At 34.8% G+C, this 15,567-nt stretch overlaps 1 protein-coding gene across 1 annotated transcript in view; it reads left to right on the forward strand.

The window, feature by feature from the left end:
- Positions 1–2,439: 2,439 nt before the first annotated feature.
- LOC143239237 (uncharacterized) overlaps positions 2,440–15,567 on the forward strand; it is a 38,416-nt gene continuing 25,288 nt past the window's right edge. The window contains exon 1 of the mRNA XM_076480146.1: positions 2,440–2,740. The gene's annotated coding sequence lies outside the window, so the exon portion shown is untranslated. The remainder of the gene's footprint in view (positions 2,741–15,567) is intronic.

A 15,567-nucleotide genomic window follows, 5' to 3' on the forward strand; every position in this document is an offset into this window, starting at 1 on the left:
ACAAACAAACACTTAGGCTAAAGTAACTTCAATGATTATCTCAACCTAATGTTTACTTCTGATCTATCTGTTTATTTTAGTTAACCAGAAGATTTTTAAGAAAGTCGTTAGTGTACCTTTAAAGTTTAAGATTTCGTTTCAACACCTTCAAGTTTTTTGTCACTTAACAATACTTTTCAGTTTGTTTCCTTAATATACTTTAAGTATTTCGTAAGTTATCAACAACATTTTTGATTTATCTGTATTTAATAAATGTAATATTCGTTTTGTATAGCAAAGAAAACGATATACTATTGGGTGGTTGTCAAAATACATTAAAAACAATGTTTTAATCAAAAACGTTTTCTGTACAGATAATAAAAACGTGGACAAAAGTTTTGTCTAAATCAATAAAAAATAAAAACGAACGAATAGTGGGATTGACCGTGACATTGTAACGCCCCCACGGCTGAAAGGGCGAGGATGTTTGGTGTAACAGGAATTTGAACCCGCGACCACAGATTACAAATCGAGTGTCTTAACCATCTGTACTAGATATTGATTTGTTATTCTGTGCGATGAAAAATGTTTCCATTGTTCTTTCTTGTTTGATTGGCTGTGATAATTTCTAGTATTTGTGATAAAGGAGAATTTTGAGAATGAAAAAAGTAATTAATTAGTAGAAAGTTCAGTTTTAAAAATAAACCCAACATCTGTTTATTTCTATCAGGATTGAATTCTACGCTGTTGTTGTTTTTTTCTTATTGTTTTGGACTTCTAATCTTAACTCAAACATTTATGGTTTATTTGTTGATAGTTCATTGAAAACGTCAGATAGTGACAAGCTGTGTTTCATTCACAATACTTACCCACATATGATTCAACATAATGAAGAATATATCACGAACTCAAGGGAAACTGCACACAAAATATTAAGGCCACGTGCAATAAAGAACAAGCGAATAGTTTCAGATAAAGCAACCACAGCGGATGTTAAAAACTTATCTGTATTTATTATTGTAGCCCAAGTAATCATTCAAATATATACATTTTTCTTAGTAAATTAACGAAAGTTAATTAGCTTAAAATTAACGCTTTTGTCGCTATTGAGTCTGGAAGTAATGTTTGAGCCTCTGAAAAAGTGTTTTGAATTTCGCACAAAGCAACAAGAAGGTTATCTGCGCTAGCCGTTCCTAGTTTATCAGTGTAAGACTAGAAGGAAGGCAGCTAGTCATCACCATCCATCGCCAACTCTTGGGCTACTCTTTTACCAACGAATAGTGGGATTGATGACTGTGACATTATAACGCTCCCATGGCTGAAAGGGCGAGCATGTTTGGTGTGATGGGATTAGTAATTGAAACCTGGCATACATAAGCACAAAGAATTAGCTTCTTCACATAGTATCAGAAATGCTAACAGCTGGTAACAGAACAATGTGAAATACTCGAACTCCGTGAACACATTTTGCTAATTGGGTTTTGCAGTCTCAATCAATTAATCACATTGTACTTCAAAATTCTGAGGGTTGACCATGGATCTCCATTGTTCTTTATTCTACGTTCCTTCCTCCATGTTTCCTAATTCATACTTTTCGTCTCCAGTTTATTTTCTAATGTTATCGAGCCATTTGAATCTCTTTCTGTTTTTTGCTCTTCTTTCTGTGAGTTTACCCATTAGAATAGCTGCCAACCTTCCCTCGAGCTATTAAAACGTAAAGCAAAAAAATCATTACTCAACTATGAACGCTCTATATAATATTTTGCAGAAGTTTCAACATTTCTTTTGTTCTTTCCAAAAGTTTTCTCATTGTTAAAATAACTACGTCACCTCACTGGTTAATTAATTAAACTGGAACCAATAAATATTGTTTTTGGTAAAAAATAAAGTTCTAAGTTGTTATCGTATGTTAAACATTTTACCCAAGAAGGTAATCGTTTCTCCAGTTCTAACGAACAAAATGTGGACTTTATCATTGTAGGTAAACAAGTTATTATATTAAGTTTGTTTTTAATTTAATCCTATGTTTTATTTGTTGTGATGTGTTTGAGTGGTCTGTACGTCTCTAAACAACATATCACTGTATGGCCTTTAAACACGTACACTAAAAACGTTGGATTTGGCGATAGCACCCTCCCCTCGAAGCATATTTCCAGAGGGATTTTGATCGATGAATTTTCTCAGTGCTTGAAATATCAAATCAACCTTCATGATATGTTATTTATATTTTTTTTATATTTTCTCTTCTTCTTCACCCATAACAACAGCGACATTCAACCAATCATCACTCATTTTGTTATGACATCGGAAAGTTATTATGGCACTGATGCACAGAATTCCCGCCAAGCTATCACGTGAAACAGATAAGATGTAGTTGCTAGGATACGGCCTCATGGACCGTTAAGTTTCGCACCGCGCATGCGATTTTCGTGCCGAGAGCTGAACCTAGTAAGTGCACTGTATGTGTATGCTATACTGAGCTTCTAAGCTAGTAGTTGAATGTTTTGAATACATATTTGCCTAAGGATTAAGAAACGTTAAGTGAGTATAATGAAAGAGGAATGGAACATGCTCAAGCACTCTCTATCTAATTATCAAGTCGTTCACAAGTATTAAAAATGTGCTAAACTTTAAAACTAAACAATATCACATCAATACTCTTCTACTGTGGTTTACAGTGCCATGACTTTTCCAACCACTCCCAAGTAGCTGACAACTTTACTCCTGTTATTTCTTCCAGAATCTAATAAGTTAAAACCAGGTAAGATATTGTTTTCTGGTCCTTTTACAGCTGGCGATTCCTTCTCTCCTGTAATGCAACATCACAAGAAATATTAAAACATAAAGCTATTAAATATATGCGCAAATATACTTTATTTTCAGAATTACATTTCTATTAATGTTTAATACGATATTTTACAGATTTTAAACTTTACAATGACGGTGGTAACTGTTCAAAAATGCACTGGCACGATTACCTGCTGTATTATGACTGTTTTGTTAAGTTGCTGACCAATTTACCTTGGTAACAATTTAGTTATTTTATTACATATAGATTGGTTTATATTTTAGAATTCTGTTAATATCAAGAGTTCATTCCATTTACTTTCATTACGAATAATTCTAATTGATCGTTTTATGATACTATACCAATAGAGGAGTAACGTTAATGTTTACGTTGTTAGTTTGTGGAAAGATAACCTATGGAGAAAACTAGATGTTTACAACTATTGTTTCGCGAAGCGTACTGACGTAGGAGCTTGTTCACTATTGAGAACCGTCTTTGTATCTTTATGGATCGATCCACCTGGGACTCGCATTGTTTTCAACTTTTCCTTCACTAGTTAAAGCTAAACTAGTACTACGGGCTCCAAGGATTCGTACAGAAACTCTTAAGTGTTTTTTTTTTTAATATATTTAGCCGCAGATTGACTCTGAAATCTTTTTGTTCTACTTATTTTCGCGAAATAGCTTTATCACGAGTAGGACTTCATCACTATGACGTATCATGTACAACATTACAAAACCATAACTGTAGAGTAAAAATAAAAACAGTGTAATGTGTGCTGCTATTTGTTACAAAAGAGCATCACTCAAGAGAAATATAGAGCAACAATAAAAACATTTATATATCAAAGATGTACATTTTACAATCACATTTACAGGGTGATAATAGATTTAATGTGATGTATTTTATTATACACCACAGAAAATTATACTCAAGAGAAATATAGGATAACAATAAAATCATTTATGTATCAAAGACCATACACAAGCATAGTTACATGGTGACAAGAACATTCTTATATGTGTGTTTATGCACTATAAGGTAGCAATAAAAGTATTGTTAGATGTATTGGTAATATCGATAAATATTATACAACTCTAGATGAAGGATAACAGCAATGAATATTTTTATATATATTATTTTATATCCATGGCAGAACACAGTTCTAGTTATAGTGTAACAATAAATACAATGAAATACGTGTTGTTATACGTTGTGGATAGACATAACAAAACACAGCTACAGATCACATTAAATACAGAGTTATGTACATTGTTATATATTGTAAATTTTTTATATTTCTATATGACATTATATAAAGTTCAGTATAGAAGACCTTTACTATGCAGAAAGGAAAGTAAAACTTTGATTTTTTTCTATAAGTTTATTTACATGAATTTAGTATTTTGAATTTACTGGAATCGTGAAGGAACAATACAATTTTAACAGTTCTTGTGCTTGTCCTGGTGAAACCGTAATGGCGAAACGCTGGCTGAAATAAACTTTATTATTACTGTTATTATCTGTGTGATAAAATACTTTTTGTCTTATCTTATTGTCAAAGTGTTTAAATCTCTCCAGTATGTACTATAATTTAAAAAAAAAATTCTTTCTCATACTTTATTCAGCTGGCATAGGCGATGACTTAGCGGGAAGAATACTTTTTATTTTGCTCCGTGAGTGTTGAAACTGTCTCCAATAATATTTTAGAAATTATATTACACATTCTATACACACACACACACACACACACATTATCTTTTCCGAAAGGAGATCCAAGACCGCCTGAAGGGATAACCTGTTTTAACCTCTCGCCACCACTATGCACTAATATGATATCTGTCTGACAGTCAGTAGACATTAAAATGATGTCACAAAAGGGATACTTAACGTTGCAATTTGTAGTATCGAGACGTCAGTAAACCACGTGCAATCTGTGAATCACGAGAAGAATGATGCTCTCTGTAAGCTACAACACAGCATGACACGTGAGTTTCGAAAAGAAGAAATAAAAATAGTTTTTTCTTTTAATTTTCATCTTATTTATTTACTGTAGAAACAGAACACTTTCAGGGACCCTGAGAAAGTACGTGTTGCTTAATACAGGGAAATGCAGAAGAAAACACAAGAATGTTTGTTACAAATGAAAATGTTTGCTTTTTAAAAGTTTTACTGGATTGTATTTGTAGCCACATGAATTCAAAATGTACGGTAGCAAACACAGGAATACTTTTGTGATAAACAAATAAGCATCACGTGGATCGCTTCTCAGCAACATGTGAATATCAGTTTCTTCTCCCCAAAAAAACAACAACAATTATTCCATCAAGTCGACGCCTATCGCAGCCAATCAAACTCATAATTTCTTTATCGTTTAGATACAAATAAAATAACCATATAAATAAGTTGCTATATTAGGGATGCTGAAATGCATAATGTTTAGTGCATACCGCTTATATTTGGATAACAATAGTCTAGAAAGCTTTGTCCCTCAGTGAGAGAGCGGTAAATTTATAAACTTACAATGCTAAAATCTGAGGTTCGCTTCCCAGCGATGGACACAGCAGATAGCCCAATATAGTTGCCCTCCAAAGCAAACACTAGAAAGTGTTAATTGTCAGCACAAAAGTTATCACTAATACATAATAGTTGTGAGACATTCTAAAACTTACAAACTATGCAACGCAACCCGGTTAAAATGTTCGTATAATTTACAATCTCAGCATTTTATCTATATGCCGTGTTGTTACCTTGTGAAAGAACAGAAACAGCTGAATTGGTCAAATCCGAAACTTCCAGAATGTAATGTATTAATGTGACTTATTAGTTTGTTTTTGAATTTCGTGCAAAGCTCCCGCGACTGAAAGGGCGATCACGTGTGATGCGACGGGGATTCGAACTCGCGACCCTCGGATTACGAGTCGAGTGCCTTAACCATCTTTTTGTTTATCCCAAAACATGCACGTGCGAAGTCAATCTCTATGGTAGAGACTGCAAGTAATTTTATGAAAAATACTGTATATTATTTCGAACTGTGTCAGAATAATTGGAACATTCGTATGCAAACCCTCTGAAGTTCATTATAATTAAATATCATTTCATTGTAAATTTATATCATATCAACTGTCATTCACGGTATTCTACTGGTTTTTCTATTTATAACTTCGCTATATTTTCTGTACTATAACTGTTATACCTTGCATAATCTCCATCCTTCCTAAGAGCTCTAATAACTGTTCTTTGCGCAGTCTCCACTTCTACTATAAGCTTAACTAACTGTTACTTGCACGATCTCCACCAATCTAAAAGCTCTTCTAACTGTCCCTTACACAGTCTCCACTTCTACTATAAGCTTAACTAACTGTTCCTTGCATGATCTCCACCCATCTAAAAGCTCTTCTAACTGTCTCTCACACAGTCTCCACCTATACTATAAGCTTTACTAACTGTTCCTTGCACGATCTCCACCCATCTACAAGCTCTTCTAACTGTCCCTTACACAGTCTCCACTTCTACTATAAGCTTAACTAACTGTTCCTTGCACGATCTCCACCCATCTACAAGCTCTTCTAACTGTTCCTTACACAGTCTCCACTTCTACTATAAGCTTAACTAACTGTTCCTTGCAGATCTCCACCCATCTAAAAGCTCTTCTAACTGTCTCTCACACAGTCTCCACCTCTACTATAAGCTTTACTAACTGTTCCTTGCACGATCTCCACCCATCTACAAGCTCTTCTAACTGTCCCTTACACAGTCTCCACCTCTACTATAAGCTTTACTAACTGTTCCTTGCACAATCTCCACCCATCTACAAGCTCTTCTAACTGTCTCTCACACAGTCTCCACCTCTACTATAAGCTTTACTAACTGTTCCTTGCACGATCTCCACCCATCTACAAGCTCTAAACTGTCACTTGCAGAATCTTTACACAGCTACAAGCTCTACTAGAGAATATACATCTACTATGATATGGCCTCATGGACAATCAAGTCTTGCTCTGCGCATGCGGTTCCCATTCAGAAGCTGAAACTAGTAAATGTATTATACATGTATATCATAATGAACTTCTAAGTTGGTAGTTGAATGTCTTCAATAATATTGTCTCATATACAAGTTGCACTCTCACTATAAGCTCTAGTAAATGTTCCTTGCACAATCTCCAGTCTTGTTATAAGATTTACTAGCTATTCCTACCATAAACTCCATGAATAGTTATTGTTTTCAAAAGCATTCCTACTTCAAACCCTACTAGTTGCCCCTCTACTAACTTTTCTTTTACTAACAGCCATATCATTCGGCCATCACATAAACTATATTCATACTACAAGCCTCACTGGCTATCCTTTACATAAATTCTACTCCTAGTGCAAAACTTGTTTTGTTAACCCTAATTCAAATCTATTTGGTATACAAAGTACCTCTTTAATTAGAATCCTTGTGACTACCCTTTCCATGAACTTCACTCTGACTGCAAATCTTACCTAGTTTCTTTCTTCCTGCTCCACGGTAGCACAACACCATGTCTGCGGACTTACAGCGCTAAAAAACAGGTTTCGATTCCTGCGGTGGGCAAAGCACAAATAGCCCATTGTGTTGCTTTGTGCTTCACTATTAACTACAAGTCTTTCTTATTTTCACCTCCAACTGCAATGTATCTGTCAACCGTCCCTTGTATTACCTTACTTGTATCGAACTTGCTGTGCATTTAACTTCTGCACGACCTATTTAAGCCTACTGGCAGCGCCATCCGTTATACTCTTTCATTCGGAAGTTTCAATGAAACCGTCTCCTATTATAGCATAAATAGTTAGTAGCAGATCACAAGCTGGAAAAAAATCAACTGATATGCATTTTTCATTGTGATTTAATAATTAGAAGTTGTTAAAAAATCTGTTAATCATAATTTCACTTGTTTGTTTGTGAAGAGCAAAACCACTAAAGGGCATTTTCTGTGGTTATCGCGTGAAATCAAACCCCAGATATTAGCGTTGTAGCTCAGTAGACTTATCACTGTCCCACCAAGGGATTCACAATATCGTAATGGAATATATACTCTTCAAAAAAAGAAACGCAAAAGCTCAGAGTATGTGAAGTTACGCGTGTTAAGGCACTGATTGTCAGACCAAAATGACAATGAAAGTTGTGCACTTTGAAAACGGAGGAAAACATCGGATTTTTCGCCAAAACGCATGCGTGTCCAATAAATTTGTTTGAGAGATATGCATGTTCTGCAAGTGCAACATGTGCAAAATCCCTATAAAAGTGACGGGTTCTCGGTTTCCATAGCTCAGTGTTAAGCCACCGACACGCAATACAGTTACGCCAAGACTGACTGAAGCACAACGCAACAACGCCATTGGTCGCTTGGAAGCAGGCGAATCTCGATCAGATGTTGCCAGAGCTGTGAATGTCCACTCAAGCACCATCACAAGACTATGGAATCGTCACCAACAACATGGATCAACTTGTGACCGTCCACGATCTGGCAGACCTCGTATGACCACGCCCGCACAAGATCGCTACATCCGGTTACGTCACCTTCGGGATAGTACCACCACTGCGACGTCTACTGCCTCAACCATACCAGGGCTGCGTAGGATTTCCGATCAGACCGTACGTAACCATCGACGAGATTCTTAGGCCCCATGTGCAACCCATCATGGTGAACGTCATCGACGTTTTTCAACATGACAACGCCCGTCCTCACACAGCCCGACTCACCACTGTCTTCTTGAGACGCCACAACATCAACGTTTTTCCATGGCCCTCCAGATCACCACATTTAAACCCCATCAAACATCTTTGGGACGAGTTGGACCGACGTCTGCGACGGCGACAACCTCAACTGCAGACTCTACCTCAGCTTGCAGCAGCTTTGCAGGCTGAGTGGACAGCCATTCTACAGGATGTGATTCGTTATCTCATCGCTTCCATGGGCAGGAGATGCCAAGCAGTTATTGATGCTCACGGGGGGCATACTCGTTATTGACGTTGAGCGACGTTAAACGTCAACTAGTGAGCGTGGACTTCGCCTTTGCAGACTTTGGATGTTCAGCAGTGAATGTGCAAAGTTTCACACATGTCATACAGAACTACCCGGAATAAACTTGTTAACAATATGTCTCAAATTTTGCCTTTTGCGTTTCTTTTTTTGAAAAGTATATATGTTAACATATGAGTTTTTGCACACACAAATCCCAATAACATGAATGCTGTGTATTAAACATAATGGACCCAGCACGGCCAGATGGGTGGGGCTATCGACTCATAATCTGAGAGTCAGGGGGATCAAATTTCCATCACACCAAAATATGCTTGCCCTTTCAATCGTTGGGGAGCTATTACGTAGCGGTCAATCCCACGATTAGTTGATAATAGAGTAGCCCAAGAGTTGGAGCTGGGTGATGATGACTAGCTGCCTCATCTCTAGTCTTGCACTGTTAAAGTAGGGAGAGCTAGCGCAGGTAGCCTTCGCGTAGCTTAGCGAGAAATTAAAAAACAAACGAAGAAACAAATATTAAGCAATATGACACACAGAGACACGTGCGAGACTGAAAAGAATAAACCAAATTCAAAAATATTGGAAAATTTATCTATTAAGAGTTTAAGGCTAACAAACTATTTGAGAGTAGCAGACAAACTGTTTAAGTAGTGCAAGAGCATCCTTCTAACATTCTCTTTTTGGTGCAGGAAATAATAGATAAAATAAAGATTGGCTGTAAAAAAACTTGTTTATATTTATTTGCAGTTAAGAACAAAGCTACACAATGGGCTATCTGTGCTCTGCCCAACACGGGTATCGAAACCCAAATTCTAGCATTGTAATTCCGCAGCCATGCCGCTGTGCCACTGGAGGGATATTCGTTAACTGCCTAAGAAATCAAATCATTCAGTATGGCCTATCTTGATTTTCATATATGACTTTGTCAATTTTCTGATTTTTTTCAAGATAGTTCCAGATATTAAAGTAACACCTACAACCCTACGTTAAACTTTTTTCCAGCTCATTAACAAGAGCAATTTTGAGAAACTTCCAAATTAACAACAGGATTCTCTCTCTTGGTTATTAAGTTTCATGAATCCCTCCTCTATGTAAAGAAAACAAATACAAGTTCAGCTTCTATAATTAGCAATAAAGTAACTCTTAACAATTTACAACATCAGTGTTTATAAATCTAAAAATTGCAATAATTAAACCATCACAAAAATTTAGAACATTTTAAATATAATCACAATATTTGCTAAAATACAATTTTTTTTTTCATTTTTACTTACTTGTTGTCAGTAAACTGTTCAGTCAGCAAATAATTTTGATGTTTTCATTTTCTATGCTTTATTAGTACAATGAGATAGATGTTCGGATAGCTGGTGAGAGAATCAAACGGTGATACATTGGTAGCAACTTAAAAGTGGGCTCAGACTCTTTAGAAGATAACTTAGAGCTAAAAATATTTTACTTGAAATTAATTCGTTAGTCTTTCTCATTTTATTGTAGTTCCAAAATTATCCCTGTGGATAATTAGACCAGTTTGAACTATCTGTCTCTATGGTGTCTACACTACTGCACTTAAGAATGGTTGTTTTTATTATATAGTGTTTCCATCCTTGTTGTCACTGAAAGATCAGTTCCTAATGTTATACTTGTATAGTGTACAGGGATTATCTGATCATAAACTATGAAAATGTTTCAAGCAAATTTTGGGCAACAATAAAAACATTATTATCAAGATGACCATTATACAACTATATTTACAGGGTGATAGTAGAATTAGTGTTATGTATTTTATTATATACTACAAAAAATCATACTCAAAAAATATAGTATAACAATAAAATCATTTATGTATCAAAGACCATACGCAACCATAGTTACATGGTGACGAGAACATTCTGATGTGTAAATTGTTTGTATATCGTGTTATGTAATACAGCTTCTCTCAGTGAGGGTGTTTGTGTATCATGTTATGTAATACAATTTCTCTCAGCAAGGGTGTTTGTGTATCATGTTATGTAATACAGCTTCTCTCAGTGAGGGTGTTTGTATATTATGTTATGTAATACAGCTTCTCTCAGTGAGGGTGTTTGTATATCATGTAATGTAATACCACTTCTCTCAGTGAGGGTGTTTGTATATCATGTTATGTAATACAGCTTCTCTCAATAAGGGTGTTTGTATGTCATGTTATGTAATACAGCTTCTCTCAGTGAGGGTGTCTGTGTATCATGTTACGTAATACAGCTTCTCTGAGTGATGGTGTTTGTGTATCATGTTATGTAATACCGCTTCTGTGAGTGAGGGTGTTTGTGTATCATGTTATGTAATACAGCTTCTCTGAGTGAGTGTTTGTGTATCATATTATGTAATACTGCTTCTCTCAGTGAGGGTGTTTGTATGTCATGTTATGTAATACAGCTTCTCTCAGTGAGGGTGTTTGTATATCATGTTATGTAATAGAGCTTATCTCAGTGAGGGTGATTTCTAACTTTATAACTACTAGTTGTTAATCCATCTTTTTCTTCTGTATCTGGAGGGAATTTTTCAACCTTAATTACCATAACAGATCGAACAGTTGGATCTGTAGAATCAGTGTAATTAAGACGCTGGAAGACTTCTTACTAAATCAATGCTTTCTATACGTATAGAAGTTTGCTTTTCCGGTCATAATTTAGCAACAGTTGCTATTTCCTAAAGGCTTTTGGCAGTTCCTAGTAATGCATCCTTTTAAGTTGCAACTGAAACGTTTATATCATGTAGTTTATTTTCTCCATTCTAAATCATTAATTGTCTCATTAATAATGTGAGCTTTTCTACACTTCTTGTGAGGAATACCCTACAAACATTATTACGACAGTTTTATAGACACTTTGAATGTTTTGGTGGCGGATATCTTGCAGACTTTAGTGTAACTGCACTTCTTACACTATCTCATAATTCTATACGGTACATTTAACTGTTTTTTGTGATTTTAATGGATTATAGTTCCACCATCAGCTGATCAGCTTCCATTACAAATGTGTACTTTCTTTTTTTAGTTTAATATAAATATATTAATCATTTAAAATATTTATAAATTGATTACATGCCAATAAATTCATGATTCCATGTAAAAACCCAGAATAAGGTAATATGGCAACTGTTTTAAAGTCTTCATCAAGTTTGGCCAACGTGTCATCCTTTCATCTTACATTTATTCTAAACGTAGTTTTAGTAAATTTCCGTCTGAAGTTATGCTCTAAATAATGTAGTATTAACGCTTAAAATGTATTGCATTTGTCTGTTGGTAAACTCCTCTATGTTGTTAAAACCGGTACTTCAAAATGAATAGCTTAATGTCTGTCATTCCATCCATCCACTTTAGAAATTATTTGATATTGCACCTTATATGCCTCTCATTGTACCTTCCGTCAAAGTCTGTGTGTTTCTTGATTAGCCATGCCGTTGAATTAATCTGCAAAAATCCCTAACGTTGTGAGACAGTAGTCGGAAAAAGATCCTGCTGCAATAGATGGAAAAACAATAATAAAGATAGTTGGATAGTTTATGAATGTTTGAGGTTACAATTCTCAACAGTTGCAGAGGAAACTTTGACTGGTTTTATCCTTGTATTTATCAGTTCAGTGTCCATATTATTTTTTTAATGTTGTTCTTTTACGTCATTGATATTTTTTAACTATAATTTTTGTGTATTATACATTTTATAATTCTTGATTTACTTGGTATATCTTCATGAAATTTGGTAAACATCTAACTAACATTACACGTCTTTTGTGTAGAGGAATAAGATTTTTTTTTAAATTAAGTATTTGCACTAGAGATTTGGCTTTAAAAATTGGAGCCAGTTTAAGTCCAGGATGATTTTCACTCTTAGGTTAAAAATACTCTTTTCACCTTCAGTTTTTGATTTACATTTTCATAACCTCTGGGACCTCTTGAATGAATATTAAACTGTGTTGTTTTTCTCAGTAAAACTTTATATATTTTATCTGTTATTTATTCTACCCTAACACTACATAGGTTCGGTCTATCTTACCAACCTAGTAACCACAAAAAGAAAATAAAAAACGAAATAAATTTAAATTACCTCTTATTAACGTCTGGATTGATTGCAGATTGTAACAGAGAATTACAATAGTTCATTATGTATGGTCACTATGGAGATGTAATATCCTAGTAGAAAAAGGCAATGGTACAGTCATAGAATGCATAGTATTTACACTGCAAAAGCTCATTGAATAACTTTTATTGTAAGTAATGCTACTGAGGCTTAAATGGAGTACTTGAAGAAAATTCTGTGACCAGTCTTAAACATTTTTCTATCTTTTCAATCCTATTTACTGGATAGCATTCTTACTGATCATTGGTAGTGCATTTCCTAGGATAAAGTTAATGGGATTGGGTGTAGCATAACTGGGTGGCATTATTTTCTCTGTAGCTTTCAGTGCATTGATGCATTTTCCTGCTCTGGCTATCATAGTGTTTATGTGGCTGGTGAAGTTGAGTTGCCTGTAAAAGGTTACTCCGAGGTAATTCAATGTGTTTCTTTTTATCTTAACTTTCTTCTCTTCCATTTTGGTTATTGAATTCTTTGTAACATTTTTTTGTGCTTCTTTAAATTCTCTATCACTTTTTTCTGATCTTATTTCCTTTCTTTCATTATTTTCATAATGTTTTGGTTTCAGTTTAATTTTAAGCATGCGTCATCGCCTCCCTGATGTTCAGCCTGGATTTTATGTTATTTTTGCTTAAATACTTATTTTCTTTTCAACAATAAAATGTTTTTTTTGTTGGGTGTTTTTTTATTATTATCATTCAATAGAAAAAATAAAATAAGGTCCAATTTGTTTAACTATAACATAAATATGTTATAGATATATAGTTATATATAAATATGTAACTTCAGATGTCGTTATTAATGTAATCAAGGTTCCCTGACGAGTCTAACTTTCCCAATAAAACAATATGGAATAGAAATTACATTTTCTCATCAATTTTCTCGTATATAGGACACTTTGTTGTGCCTACAATAACTACAAAACTCAAACTCATAATTCACAGCCCTAAACTAACTTATTAACTAACAGACAAACTGAATATATAATGAAATTAATAGAAAAATGGCTGAAACACTCAATCATTTAATATGGTATTTCACAAAATTTAGAGCCATAAGCAGCGAAACATATCTGAAGTTAGAAGAGAACACCAATGATTGAAGGTATCTTAGTTGCTATGATAACCCAAACCAGTAAATTCAAAACTAAAACAAGGACTTTTCCCGATAAGTGTATACAGTCCTATTCTCTATTCAAAGAGGCACTTCTCTACCGGGTCTAAAGTGGTAGAATGTGTCTCAAATCCATTCCCAGGCACTTCTCTATCGGGTTTAAAGAGGTAGAATATGTCCCAAATCCATTCCCAATTCTACCGCCTACGCCTTGAGTTGAAAAGCTTTCTTCATTACTGCAAAATGTCACTGAAAACCTCAGAAATAACTAGTATATCGTTAAAATCTGGCTGCATGCAATACTCTTGATAAGAAACAGATAGATGTGTTTTTAGTGTAGTTGATAGGTGTGTCTTTCTCTCAAGTCTGTGGATTATAATTTTTTATTGTCGCTCTATCATCTGTAGATGCAACTATTATTAACTTTGCTCTGAAACAGAGAAATTTATTTTAGCGTATTTGTTAAATGTGGCACTCTTTCAATGCTATGGAGAAAGAGTTTCTATTGCTGCTTTGTTATCTGTAGATTGTCGTCTTCGCACAAAACATACTCTCCCTTTCAGCCGTGAGGGCGTTATAATGTAACGGTCAATCCCAATAGTCGTTGGTAAAAGAGTAGTCCAAGAGTTGGCGGTGAGTGGTGATGACTAGCTGCCTTCCCTCTAGTCTTACACTGATAAATTAGGGACGGCTAGCACAGATAATCCTCGAGTAGCTTTGGGCGAAATTAACAAACAAATAAATGTCGTCTCTTTTCAAACTGAAGGAGGTATTAACCTACAAATTTGTTCAGTAGTGATAACAGTTCAATTAAAAAGTTGTCTGTGTTTCTTCCAATGAGTAGGTCCAATTTTGTAAAATAGAATTTGACGCGAAATGCGTCCTTTGAACTTAAAACAGTATCATTTGGCTACGCATGATCCAATAAGTTAAAGATGACCAATAGCAGCATCAAAATTCTCTCATGTTAAGAAAAAGGGTTTATACTGGATAAGAGACGTAATTCTGAGAGGGTATTCAAAAAGCAGAATGGCATCCATTAACAAAATAGACGTTTGGTACATAAATAAATAAAAATACCCATGAAGCAGCAAATGGCCTTTGCCGACACAAAAGTCCGTGCATAAGGGGCCATTACTTAATGGAATTTTGTTGGAAAGAAGTGAGGAATCATTTCAAAGCGTAAGTAATAATAACTAATAAGTTGGATATCTTTTGTTTTTTTTTTATTATTAGACTTATGTCGTTCTTCTAGTTGAATTATTAATTTCCAATACAGAGAAATACATGGATATTGTATTTTCGAAAGTCTGTGGAAACCATTTTGGAAAGGTACCCATCTGTGGCCTATAGGCACTACGCCATAGCAGAGGCTAAAATATTTGTTTGTTCACAAATACAATGTATTCACCATGACAGCACGTTATTCGAAGTGTCCCTAGATATTTATCTGATAAGAAAAACTGGTGAAACTCTGACTACGCTAAAATGGAAATAAGTTGATAGTACTTTTGCCGTATTATGAACAGTTGAACAGCCAAACAAGTATTTAAAAAATCAGTTGTTTATGA

This window comes from Tachypleus tridentatus, chromosome 13 (genome assembly GCF_004210375.1).
Source record: "Tachypleus tridentatus isolate NWPU-2018 chromosome 13, ASM421037v1, whole genome shotgun sequence".
Lineage (NCBI taxonomy): Eukaryota > Metazoa > Arthropoda > Merostomata > Xiphosura > Limulidae > Tachypleus > Tachypleus tridentatus.